The 14,411-nt window shown below is 47.6% G+C and overlaps 1 long non-coding RNA gene across 1 annotated transcript in view; it reads left to right on the forward strand.

The window, feature by feature from the left end:
* Positions 1–285: 285 nt before the first annotated feature.
* LOC141110278 (uncharacterized) overlaps positions 286–14,411 on the forward strand; it is a 72,928-nt gene continuing 58,802 nt past the window's right edge. The window contains exons 1-2 of the long non-coding RNA XR_012236262.1: positions 286–526; positions 10,377–10,478. This is a non-coding gene — a long non-coding RNA (uncharacterized lncRNA). The remainder of the gene's footprint in view (positions 527–10,376; positions 10,479–14,411) is intronic.

A 14,411-nucleotide genomic window follows, 5' to 3' on the forward strand; every position in this document is an offset into this window, starting at 1 on the left:
CAGGTCTTGTGCTGCCCTCGTTTCTCATTAGTTTTTAAACCTTTCTAAGTAATTCTGGCAAATCCTCAGGAAAAGTTTCAAACAAAGCCGCCAGAAGAAAGTCAAAGTCTGGTGACCCATATGTACTGGCGACCTTGCCACGCCACCCGCAGGCACACATGGCATGGGCGATATCTCAAATTCACCATACAAGCGCACAGATGAAAGATACTCGTGTCTGATGTATTTTTAATGCTCCTTTTGCCCAGAGGCCTCTCGGAGAATTCAACGCCCCCCCCCGGCAGGCGAGTAGTTAACATGTTTCGGGCCCCAGGTGCTTCTCTCTCTCCTCCATCTGCCAGCTCCGGGACTTGGGCACGTGCCGGGCATGGCTCTGAACGTCTCTGAGAAGCCAAGTCTGTCTCTGAATATTTCATAAGGATAAATTCTCTCCCGCCGCATGCACTCCGCTGCCGTGCAAGAGCTTTAAAGATGCCACTTGTGTTGCCACCGCGCTCAGCTGACATAATTTAACCCTTGTTCTCAGGTACGTGCTATCTTACCTATGAAATATTAACAGGTCTGATTCATTTCCATTGAGTTTGCAGAGGGAAACAGGTGAAGGAATCACAGTCTTTGCGTATTAATAGCCAAGACACTTGCGGCTGGATGTTATAATGTAAGCATAGGCACGCAGTCCTCTTACTATCCCTTTGTGGAAAGCTGAAAACACATGCTTGCCTACTCTATCTGTAAAGGGGTGATAGGTTCACTTTACGTGAATAACAGCTGTGTTGGGCGGTAATGTGGTCGTGTGGGAGTTGGTTCTGCTAGGTGATTTAAGTGGCTCTTGAGATTTAGCTTGGCCATCAGGTTTGGGTACTAGGGCACTGGAGCCAGGAATTGTTCAGAATGGACACTTGGTGGTCATAAGTTACCTCTGTTGTGGGTACTATGCTAGTGGAGCTAGAAAATGTTCACAATGGACATTTGGTGGTCATACATTGCATCTGTTTTGGGTACTAGGGCATTGGAGCCAGGAAGTGTTTAGAATGGACACTTGGTGGCCATACATTGCATCTGTTTTGGGGACTAGGACATTGGACCCCGAGAATGTTCAGAGTGGGACATTTGGTGGTCATACATTGCATCTGTTGTAGATACTAGAGCATTGGAGGCAAGCAGTATTCAAAATGGACATTTGGTGGTCATATGTTGCATTAGACTATGTGTAGGCATGCAGTCCTTTTACTGCCCCTTAGTGATAAGCTGAAAACACAAGCTGGTCCATTGTATCTGTAAAGGGGTGACAGCTTCACTTTTTTTACATGGATGACCGCTGCGTTGGGCGGTAATGTTGTTGTGAGGGAGCTGGTTCTGCTAGTTGATGTAAGAGGCTCTTGAGATTTAGCTTGGCCATCAGGTTTGGGTACTAGGGCACTGGAGCCAGGAAATGTTCAGAATGGACGTTTGGTGGTCATACGCTGCTTCTGTTTTGGGTACTAGGGCATTGAAGCCAGGAAGTGTTTAGAATGGACACTTGGTGGTCATAGGTTTCATCTGTTTGGGTACTAGGGCATTGGAGCCAGGAAATGTTCAGTATGGACACTTGGTGGTCATACGTTGCATCTGTTGTGGGTACTAGGGCATTGGAGCCAGGAAGTGTTTAGAATGGACATTTGGTGGTCATATGTTGCACTGGGCTCTGTGTAGGCACGCAGTCCTTTTACTGTCCCTTTTGTGGTAGAATAGGCATATCAGATGATGATGATGAGCGTGATTTATTAGTCCATACCTAGAACAAGTATGCAAGTAAGGAGTTCTGAATTCTCTAGCTGCATGATTTTTCCAGGCCTGTGGCTCAGAGATGGACTGAACTTGAGCATAGAGATGACCGGGAAATGTGTTTTCTCAAAGAGCTCCCCAATGGCAGCATCCAAATTTCTCTCTACAGGTCCCCTTTCACCATTATAATACTGGATTTGCCCTATCAGATCAGTGCTAAGCCAGGAGTGCCATGTCCAACAACTTGAACGTTTTCTGTATCTCTGGAGAACCTGCTCTGTGGGGACCTCCACCTTGGGTTCCTGGCTCTGAACACCCGCTGTACCTTTAATAAGAAGCTCCCACGACAACTGCTGAAATTTTGTACATTTTGTTTTATGGAGATTGCAGGGAGAGGTGTGGGAATACCCCAAGGTGGGAAGAAATAGATCTAGGAAAAGTGACAAAAGATCTCACCCAGTGGAATCCTCAAATCAGTGGCGGAACTACCAGGGTCGCAAGGATCAAACTTGTGACTGGGCCCTGGGATTCTGCCACTGTGGGGTGGGCCTAAGATGGTAGGAAGGGGGCCCGCTACAGAAAATGTGAAAGGGTCCTGCTACATGACCTTTAATAAAGGACCCCGTGATCAGTGGGAAGTCTCCCGGGCTCCGAGGGAAGGGTCCCAGATTTAGAAGGAAGAGCCCTGAAACCAGTGGGTCAGGGGGACCCTTCATGTTTTTTTGCACCAGGGCCCTTCAGGTTCTAGTTGTGCCTCTGCCTCAAATATAGACAGAAACCAAGGGTTGGACAATCCCATTATACTCAACCTTTAGTTTCTAAAATTGACTTGGATGGATTGAATTGTCTATTGGCTGACAGAGCATGCTGGGAACTCTAGTTCAATGGTATGAATGGTATTAAGAAGTGAAGATAACATTTCAAAAGATATAAGGGATTATGTAATCTGTGCTTGTGACAATCGCCGAAAGCCAGGGACAGGTTGGCAAAGTCTAAAGGCTTGGGTAGCATGAGGTGCCAGGAGCCGGTGGGCACCAAAGTCCCTTTTGTGCTGCACAGAAAGTCGTGGAGCCTTTTGCAGATGTGTCGGAGCTGAGGATGTTGTGATCGCTTCTTAGAAAAATGAAAGGACAGAGAATGTGACACAAGGAGGCACCAGCTTTCATCTCGCCAGTGTTTGATGCCTCTCTGGTTATAAATATGTATAACTGGCTAAGGCCGCTTTCATGAAACAGCTTTGTGTACACAGACGTGGGTTATTTGGGATTTTGCAGCTGCTTCAGCACATCCTGGCACGGCAGTGGTACCAAGGAATATGATACACAGGGCAGTGCCAGGTCTGGGTCACCAGCTGTCCCCGATTTCCAGGGATAATTTCAGGTTTGATTACATGTCCCTGGAAATGCATAGCTCCTTTCTAATGTCCTAGAATTTTTTAGGCCTTTTTGTTGCATTACATAAAAGATCGCAATAAATGCTTTAAATGTAAAGGATAAGTCAACTTTTGAAAAACTTTACTAACCACTTTAAGATTGTCTGTCTGAAAAATGAAGCATGTCTGCATGTAATATTTTACTTAATTACCTTTCTTTTACTGTCCTATTAGAGGAGTCATTAGGGACCCATTCAGACTTTGGCGTCCTGGTGCATTGTGTTAATGCTTGTGTTTTGATCATTTAAAAACAAACAAAGATTTGGGGGGAACACCCTAAAAAATGCACTAAAGATGGTGCAGCCATAAGACCATACAAACAGAACCAAAGATTACAGCGCACACATCCAAAAATGCCATTTAACTCCTGCAAGGCTATTTAAAACACCTGAGCATATTCAGAAAATATGGGGATTTAGTTGCACCATATGGCCATGTAGTGCTAAGCCCACTACTAAGTCAAAGTACCCCATTATCAATGGGTCCTACGCTATCCATAGAATGGAAGATCCATGGGAGAAATACACTCCTCTATAAAGAGAACTAAAGGACTCCTATATAGAGGAGTGTATTTCTCTCATGGTGCAGAGAAGCAGGATCTTCCATTCTATGGATAGCGTAGGACCCATTGATAATGGGGTACTTTGACATAGTAGTGGGCGTAGCACTACATGGCCATATGGTGCAACTAAATCCTCGTATTTTCTGAATATGTTCAGGTGTTTTAAATAGCCTTGCAGGAATTAAATGTCACTTTTGTATGTGTGTGCTGTAATCTTTTGTTCTGTTTTGATGATTTAGCCCCTTTAAATGAATGAGTTGGCAATGCACCAAACCAGGCATGATACAAGAGATTTTTCAGAGACTATGGGCATGACGCAAGAGATTTTTCAGAGACTATGGGCATGGTACAAGAGATTGCCAGACACTATGGGCATGGTACAAGAGATTGCCAGAGACTGCAGACAAATGATACAAGAGATTTTTCAGAGACTATGGGCATGACACAAGAGATTGCCAGACACTATGGGCATGGCACAAGAGATTGCCAGAGACTATGGGCATGATACAAGAGATTGCCAGAGACTATGAGCATGATACAAGAGATTGCCAGACACTATGGGCATGATACAAGAGATTGCCAGAGACTATGGGCATGGTACAAGAGATTGCCAGACACTATGGGCATGGTACAAGAGATTGCCAGAGACTATGAGCATGGTACAAGAGATTGCCAGAGACTATGGACATGATACAAGAGATTGCCAGACACTATGGGCATGGTACAAGAGATTGCCAGAGACTGCAGACAAATGATACAAGAGATTTTTCAGAGACTATGAGCATGACACAAGAGATTGCCAGACACTATGGGCATGGCACAAGAGATTGCCAGACACTATGGGCATGGCACAAGAGATTGCCAGACACTATGGACATGGCACAAGAGATTGCCAGACACTATGGGCATTATACAAGAGATTGCCAGACACTATGGGCATGGTACAAGAGATTGCCAGACACTATGGGCATGATACAAGAGATTGCCAGAGACTGCAGACAAATGATACAAGAGATTTTTCAGAGACTATGGGCATGACACAAGAGATTGCCAGACACTATGGGCATGATACAAGAGATTGCCAGAGACTGCAGACAAATGATACAATAGATTTTTAAGACACTATGGGCATGGTACAAGAGATTGCCAGAGACTATGGGCATGATACAAGAGATTGCCAGACTCTATGTGCATGATACAAGAGATTGCCAGAGACTATGAGCATGATACAAGAGATTGCCAGACACTATGGGCATGATACGAAATGGTTGTAGACAGCTAATATGCTGTAGGAGTTGTTGCTGAATGGGAACATGATATAAGAGTTTTTGGTGTCTGGGGACATTCTATATAAGTTGGTGACTGGGGACATGCCATAGGAGGTGTTAGTGGCTGGGGACGTTCTAGAGGAGTTGGTGACCGGGGATGTATTATAGGAGCTGTTGGTGACTGGGAACATGCTCTAGGAGATTTTGGTAACTGGGGACATGCTATAGGAGATTTTAGTAACTGAGGAGTTGTTGGTGACTGGAGACATTTTACAGGGGTTGTTTGTGACTAGGGACATGCTAAAGGTGTTCGTTACTGGGGACAAGCTAAATGGGATGATAGTGATTGAGGATATGTTTTAGGACGTGGTAACTGGGGACATACTAAAGGAAATGTTGGCGACTGGAATGTGCTGTAGGAGTTTTTGGAACATGCCATAGGAATTGGTGACTGGGTACGTTCTAGAGGGGTTGTTGATGACTAAGGAAATGCTAAGGGAGCTGTTGGTGACTAGGGGTATGTTTTGAAGTTGCTGGTGACTGGAAATATGCTATAGAAGTTGTTGGTGACATTCTGAAGAGTTGTTGGTGACTGGGGACATTCTTGGGGCGCTTCTAGTGACTAGAGACATTCTAGAGGAGTTGTTGGTGACTGGGGACATTCTGATTGGTTGTTGGTGACTGGGGACATTCTGGAGAGGAGTTGGTGACTGGAGACGTTCTAGAGAAGTTGTTGGTGCCATTCTGAGTGGTTGTTGGTGACTGGGGACGTTCTAGAGGAGTCAGTGACATTATGATTGGTTGTTGGTGACTGGGGACATTCTGGAGAGGAGTTAGTGATTGGGGACGTTCTAGAGGAGTTGGTGACATTCTGAGGGTTTGTTGGTGACATTCTGAGGGTTTGTTGGTGACTGGGGACATTCTGAGGAGGAGTTGGTGACTGGGGATGTTCTAGAGGAGTTGGTGACATTCTGAGGGGTTGGTGACTGGGGACATCCGGAGGAGGAGTTAGTGACTGGGGACATTCTGAGGAGTTGGTGACTGGGGACATTCTGAGGGGATGATGGTGACTGGGGACATTCTGAAGAGGAGTTGGTGACTGGGAACATTCGGAGGAGGAGTTGGTGACTGGGGACATTCGGAGGAGGAGTTGGTGACTGGGGACATTCTGAGGGGATGTTGCTGACTGGGGACATTCTGAAGAGGAGTTGGTGACTGGGGACATTCTGAAGAGGAGTTGGTGACTGGGGACATTCTGAGGGGATGTTGCTGACTGGGGACATTCTGAAGAGGAGTTGGTGACTCGGGACATTCTGAGGAGTTGGTGACTGGGGACATTCTAGAGGAGTTGTTCGTGACATTCTGAGGGGTTGTTTGTGACTGGGGACATTCGGAGGAGGAGTTGTTTGTGACATTCTGAGGGGATGTTGGTGACTGGGGATATGCTATAGGGTTTGTTGGTGACTGGGGAAATGCTTCAGTAGTCCGTCATAAGCTGGAGACACATTACATGAGTTCACTGTTTTTTACAAGGCAAAAAGGAAACACAGATTACTGTATGCCGGGGCCACGAGGTTAAGATAAAATATGCCAGAGGTCTGTAGATTGGGTAGCGGGGGAATTTAGAACATGTACAAAGAGCAACCAACATTGTGAATTAATGAAAATTGCTGCAATTGAACCCCAACCGTAATACAAAATGGACCTAAATTATAAAACTTGGACTCTTGATGAATTTTCTGACATCCAATCACTTCTGTTCAGGGTTCGCCCCGCAATTTAGGGATGAGTGGTATTAGGGGCTCCGGTGTCGAAGCGTTTCATGATTAGAATGTAGAAAAATGACATTAGGAGCAAATCAAATGAGAGAAAAAAAAATGTTCTTTGTCCAAATTGAAATAATATTTGGAGGTCACATTGAAGTGCTATTACTTGAACACAATTACAGGCGGGCTTGTGCTTTTTTAGACGGTTAAGAAATGCCTCTTTGACTTCCTGAATTCCGCATCTTTATGCATTTTGCGTTATGCAGTTTTTTACTCTCTCTTTAAACAGACTGTGTATATAGCTGGTTGCTAAGGAGCAGGCTGGGAAGCCAGCCGCCGCATCCTTAACAACCCACGAGCCATCAGCTGTCAGCGGGGTTCTCCATTGACAGCTGAATGTACAAGAAAAAGAGTTTGGGGAAAGAAAAAAAAATTGGCAGAAAAAAAAATTGGGGAAAAAAATGGCGTTGGGTCCCCCCCCTCAATCAATACCAGGCCCTTCTGGTCTGGTATGGACTTGGAGGGGAACCCCACACCAAAATTTTAAAAAATAACAGCGTGACAATTAGCTCCATTGTCAAAATCAATACCAGACCCTTATCAGAACATGCAGCCCCTCAGGTCAGCAAATAGAGGGGAACAAGCGAGCGCCCCCCCCCCCCCCCCTGAACCATACCAGGCCACATGCCCTCTACATGGGGGGGATGCTTTGGAGCGGGGGGGAATCTGCCCCCCCCACCCCAAAGCACCTTGTCCCCATGTTGTTGGGAACAAGGGTCTCTTCACTCATTCACATTGGGGGGGGCGGGATCTGGGGGCCACCTTGTTAAAGGGGGCTTCCAGATTCTGATAAGCCCCCCCGTCCGCAGACCCCCACAACCACATTCCAGGGTTGTGGGGGTCTGCGGACGGGGGGCTTATCAGAGTCTGGAAGCCCCCTTTAACAAGGTGGCCCCCAGATCCCGCCCCCCCAATGTGAATGCGTACCCCTACCCATTCACCAAATATGTGTAAAAGTGAATAAAGACAGTATAAGACTTTTTGTTTTTCATTTTTTAATAAAGGAATTGTCAATGTCCCCCAATGTAGCTCCATCGTCCATCGTAATGCCCGCCGCCACCGTCGGACCCCAACCCCCCCAAAAAAAATCCCTCTGCCCGCGACGAACGTTCCCGCAATCTATGTGCCCTGCCATGTGACATTTCCTAAATGGCTAAGGGGCGGGGCCACCCAGCGACATCACCTGGTGGCACTGCCCCCAGTGATGTTGGCGGCCCAGCAAGGCGACAGGGATCTGTACCACAGAGTGACATCCGGCACACCCCTCCAGTATGAAATGATTGCAGGGCACAGCCATAATATATGAATAAAATCTCCTGTGGGGTGTGTACACCTCCAACAGGATGGGGAGATGGTGGGGTTCATCTTATAAGGCGTAAAATATATGCTCTGTGATGAGATGGCACCTAATCCCCACAAGATTGGTTAAACTCTACCCCTCCGAAGCTGTGACCACATAGGAGACATGCTGCATGTCTGGTGGAAATGTCCCAAAATAAGAAGCTTCTGGAATAAAGTTTTTAACATCCTCCGAAAGATCTCGGGCCTAACCATCCCAAACTCCCCTCATATTGCGCTGCTCAATTTCCCAATACCCTCGGCTGCTAAAAGCCTACAATGACTTTTTATTCATATTTACGGTTGCAAAACTGACCATCGGCAGAGCATAGAAACAACCATCTGTTTCCTTCACTATAGCTAAGAGCAGGGCCATCTTAATGCAAGAGGGCACTCCTGGGCACTGCCCAGGGGCCCCAGGTACATGGGGGGGCCCCACAATAATCTTGCATTGCATAATACTTGCCAACTGTCCCAGATTTGCTCGGACAGTCACGCTTTTTACTAAACTGTCCCGATATGGCCGTGTTCCGGGAAGCGTCCCAGAACCTATACTGTGCCCTCCTGATCCCAGTGTTGTGCCCTCCTGACTCCCCCTGTACTGTGCCCCTCTGCATTCCCCCCTGTACTGTGCCCTTTGTGTTGACTAGTCTTTGATTTATGGAATGTTTTCCTTTTTGTAAAATCAATTTTATTGAAAGTACTAATGAATATATGTTTCATTCTATCAACTATTTATACTTTATTTCTTGAAAGTAGATGTGTGTATATTGGGGCAAGCAGGTAGGGGGCCTAGTCCATGACTTTGCCCAGGGGCCTATGATGCTATTAAGACGGACCCTGGCTAAGAGGAAAATCTCCTGGATTATGGCCCAGGAGCAAATGGTCAGGAAGCTCCTAAACTCCACAGAGAAGCTTGAGGTGACCTGGGAACCTTGGGCACAGTTCATGAAAATTCCGCTCTTCCGGTAGAGCTTCCGGGTTCACCATATTTTCTAAGACTGGTTCTTTCCACTCTGGTCTCCTATCTATATACCCTGGATTCTCCCCCCCCCTTCTACCTTGTCTATTCTTCATGCCAGGGCTTTTTTTCAGCAGGAACGTGGGGGAACGCAGTTCCGCCACCTCCTGCACTGAATGTATGTAATGGCAAAGGGTTCTGGGGTGTGCTGGAGGCTGGGAGATCTATTGTTGATGGGAAGAGTCTATTGTTGTTGGCTACTGGAGGGTTCATTGATGCTGGCTGATGGGGGATCTATCGTTGCTGGGGGCCAATTGTTGCTGGGAGGGATCTACTGATGTGAGAGGGGTTTATTGTTGCTGGCTGCTGGAGGGTCTATTGATGCTGGTTTCTGGGAGATCTGTTGTTGCTGACAGGGGTCTATTGTTACTGGGGTGGATCTGTTGTTACTAGGGTGGATCTTTTGTTACTGGAGGGTCATTTTGCTGCGGGGGGGGGGGTCTATTGTTGAAAGAAGGGTGTATATCTTAATGCTTATTAATAAAATCTATACAAATTACTTAGCACCACAAAATGATACTTGGTTCTGTATTCTCTAAAAAGGTCTATACTGGAAGGTGGGTAGAGGATGGAACCACGGGGCGGAGGTGGATAGGGGGCGAAGACAAAGGGTGACTTGAAAAGGGGAGTTCCTGAACCTATTCTCTGAGAAAAAAAGCCCTGCTTCATGCTTTTTCTGACTCTCCCTTTTCTCAATAACCCTGGAGGAATCAAGGTTTTTGTATTAAGGGCCATGGGGAGCCTCTGGGCTCTGGCATGGTCCCTCTCCATATCATTCCTCTTGGTTTGATCGTTTATACCAACTCTATGCTTACTATACTATGTGTGGTTTCTAATGTGCTGCAGGAATTTTTTGTTCATTAAAAACACATGCGAGCAAGGCGTGTCGTCACTCCCCCCATGACGCAGTTGGGGTGTCGGGGAGAAGTGAACAACACCCTTCACCTACGTGTCAATAGGTTGCACAGAATTTACTGTCCACGCTACGCTAGTCTGTTACGGTGTCATTTCAGTTGTATTCTTTGTATGTCAGAATCCGCAAACTTCCTTCTATGTTTTTTCTTTTTCTGCTTCATTTTGTTTTCTGTAAATCCTTAATAAACAATATTGAAAGCAAAATATGCTCTGTGAAAAATCTTAAATTCAATCAATTTGTCCTTAACAGACACCAGAGGAGCAAAGAGGGATTCCCATATTTCAGAGCAGTCTTCATCATCCATCTCAGGAACATCATTTTTCCATTTCTGCTGATGAGAAGATAATTCAGGTAATTCTGCCATAGTAAGATATCGGAGATTGTATAGGTTTAAATGCAACTCCAGCCAAGACTGTGTGTGTGTATGTATGTGTAATATATATATATATATATATATATATATATATATATATATATATATATATACTGTATTTATTGGCGTATAACACTCACTTTTTTACCATGAAAATCGGGTGCAAATAGCGCGTGCGTGTTATACGCCAATACTTCAATTTTAGCTGCCTCGGAGGGGACAGGGAGAGGGGCCGGATTAGCGCCGTCAGATTACATACAGCGAGAATCTCCTGTTTACTTGGCAGCCTCTGTAATAGGAAGTCCCGTCTCCTGGGCCGCCATTGGACCACTGTTCTGTCTATCATAGGAGATTCTCTTTGTTTGTAATCTGTCAGCGCTCGTCCCGCCCCCTCCCTGTCCCCTCTGGGCTGCAGGTGGACATCAATCAGGCTGCACTGATGGCAATGGTCAGGCTGCTGCATTGAAGGCAATCGTGAGGCTGTATTGATGTGGATTGCTGAAGCTGCAGATGGGCACTGGCTCATATTTTGTTCCAAAGTTCCTTATTTAAAATTTTAGTTTTTTTCCTGAAACTTCCCTTTTAAAATGAATGTGCATGTTATACGCCGAAATACGGTATATATATATATATATACACGCTATAGGAGAGGTTGGTGACTGGGGACATGCTATAGGAGAGGTTGGTGACTGGGGACATGCTATAGGAGAGGTTGGTGACTGGGGACATGCTATAGGAGAGGTTGGTGACTGGGGACATGCTATAAGAGTTGGTGGTGACTGGGACATGCTATAGGAGTTGGTGGTGACTGGGGAGACACTATAGAAGTTGGTGGTGACTGGGGACACGCTATAGGAGTTGCTGGTGACTGGGGACACGCTATAGGAGTTACTGGTGACTGGGGACACGCTATAGGAGTTACTGGTGACTGGGGACACGCTATAGGAGTTGCTGGTGACTGGGGACACGCTATAGGAGTTGCTGGTGACTGGGGACACGCTATAGGAGTTGCTGGTGACTGGAGACATGCTAAAGGAGTTGGTGGTGACTGGAGACACGCTATAGGAGAGGTTGGTGACTGGGGACCTGCTATAGGAGAGGTTGGTGACTGGGGACACGCTATAAGAGTTGGTGGTGACTGGGACATGCTATAGGAGTTGGTGACTGGGGAGACACTATAGGAGTTGTTGGTGACTGGGGACACGCTATAGGAGTTGGTGGGGCCTGGGGACATGCTATAGAAGTTGGTGGTGACTGGGGACACGCTATAGGAGTTGCTGGTGACTGGAGACATGCTAAAGGAGTTGGTGGTGACTGGGGACACGCTATAGGAGAGGTTGGTGACTGGGAACATGCTATAGGAGTTGTTGACTGGGGACACGCTATAGGAGTTGCTGGTGACTGCAACACGCTATAGGATTTGTTGTTGACTGGGGGCACGCTATTGGAGATTTTAGTGACTGGGGATGTGCTATAGGAGTTGGTGGTGACTGGAGACAGGCTATAGGAGAGGTTGGCGATTGGGGATAGGCTATAGGAGAGGTTGGTGACTGGGGACAGGCTATAGGAGAGGTTGGCGATTGGGGACACGCTGTAGGAGTTGGTGGTGACTGGGGACAGGCTATAGGAGAGGTTGGTGATTTGGGACATGCTATAGGAGAGGTTGGTGACTGGGGACACGCTATAGGAGTTGGTGGTGACTGGGGACACGCTATAGGAGTTGGTGGTGACTGGGGACACGCTATAGGAGTTGGTGGTGACTGGGACATGCTATAGGAGTTGGTGGTGACTGGGGACACGCTATAGGAGTTAGTGGTGACTGGGACATGCTATAGGAGTTGGTGGTGACTGGGGACACGCTATAGGAGATGTTAGTGGTGACTGGGACATGCTATAGGAGTTGGTGGTGACTGGGGACACGCTATAGGAGATGTTAGTGACTGGGGACACGCTATAGGAGTTGGTGGTGACTGGGGACACGCTATAGGAGAGGTTGGTGATTGGGGACACGCTATAGGAGTAGGTGACTGGGGACACGCTATAGGAGTAGGTGACTGGGGACACGGCACGCTATAGGAGTTGGTGGTGACTGGGGACACGCTATAGGAGTTGGTGGTGACTGGGGACACGCTATAGGAGTTGGTGGTGACTGGGGACACGCTATAGGAGAGGTTGGTGACTGGGGACACGCTATAGGAGAGGTTGGTGACTGGGGACACTCTATAGGAGTTGGTGGTGACTGGGGACACGCTATAGGAGAGGTTGGTGACTGGGGACACGCTATAGGAGAGGTTGGTGACTGGGGACATGCTATAAGAGTTGGTGGTGACTGGGACATGCTATAGGAGTTGGTGACTGGGGAGACACTATAGGAGTTGTTGGTGACTGGGGACACGCTATAGAAGTTGGTGGTGACTGGGGACACGCTATAGGAGAGGTTGGTGACTGGGAACAATCTATAGGAGTTGTTGACTGGGGACACGCTATAGGAGTTGCTGGTGACTGCAACACGCTATAGGATTTGTTGTTGACTGGGGGCACGCTATTGGAGATTTTAGTGACTGGGAATGTGCTATAGGAGTTGGTGGTGACTGGGACATGCTATAGGAGTTGGTGGTGACTGGAGACAGGCTATAGGAGAGGTTGGCGATTGGGGACAGGCTATAGGAGAGGTTGGCGATTGGGGACAGGCTATAGGAGAGGTTGGCGATTGGGGACATGCTATAGGAGAGGTTGGTGACTGGGGACACGCTATAGGAGTTGGTGACTGGGGACACGCTGTAGGAGTTGGTGGTGACTGGGGACACGCTGTAGGAGTTGGTGGTGACTGGGGACAGGCTATAGGAGAGGTTGGTGATTTGGGACAGGCTATAGGAGAGGTTGGTGACTGGGGACACGCTATAGGAGTTGGTGGTGACTGGGGACACGCTATAGGAGTTGGTGGTGACTGGGGACACGCTGTAGGAGTTGGTGGTGACTGGGGACAGGCTATAGGAGAGGTTGGTGACTGGGGACAGGCTATAGGAGAGGTTGGCGACTGGGGACAGGCTATAGGAGAGGTTGGTGACTGGGGACACGCTGTAGGAGTTGGTGGTGACTGGGGACACGCTGTAGGAGTTGGTGGTGACTGGGGACAGGCTATAGGAGAGGTTGGTGATTTGGGACAGGCTATAGGAGAGGTTGGTGACTGGGGACACGCTATAGGAGTTAGTGGTGACTGGGGACACGCTATAGGAGTTGGTGGTGACTGGGGACACGCTATAGGAGTTGGTGGTGACTGGGGACACGCTATAGGAGTTGGTGGTGACTGAGGACACGCTATAGGAGTTGGTGGTGACTGGGGACACGCTATAGGAGTTGGTGGTGACTGGGGACACGCTATAGGAGTTGGTGGTGACTGGGGACACGCTATAGGAGTTGGTGGTGACTGGGGACACGCTATAGGAGAGGTTGGTGACTGGGGACACGCTATAGGAGAGGTTGGTGACCGGGGACACGCTATAGGAGAGGTTGGTGACTGGGGACACGCTATAGGAGAGGTTGGTGACTGGGGACACGCTATAGGAGAGGTTGGTGACTGGGGACACGCTATAGGAGTTGGTGGTGACTGGGGACACGCTATCGGAGTGGGTGATTACTGGGGACATGCTATAGAATTTGGTGGTTGGGGGGACATGCTATACAAGTTGCTAGTGACTAAGGACATGCTATAGAAGTTGTTGGTGACTGGAGGCCTTTTTTGCAGTTGTTGGTGACAAGACATGATGCAATAGTATTTGTCAGCAATTCCATCATGCAGACTTGTAGGTACTGACAGGTCCTCTTTGCAGTCACACCAATCTAACACCTTCCCTCACCAACCTCCATTGCTGCACCTTCTACTTCCCATAGTTCATGAAGAAGTCACGGAA

This window comes from Aquarana catesbeiana, linkage group LG10 (genome assembly GCF_042186555.1).
Source record: "Aquarana catesbeiana isolate 2022-GZ linkage group LG10, ASM4218655v1, whole genome shotgun sequence".
NCBI classification, from domain to species: Eukaryota; Metazoa; Chordata; class Amphibia; order Anura; family Ranidae; genus Aquarana; species Aquarana catesbeiana.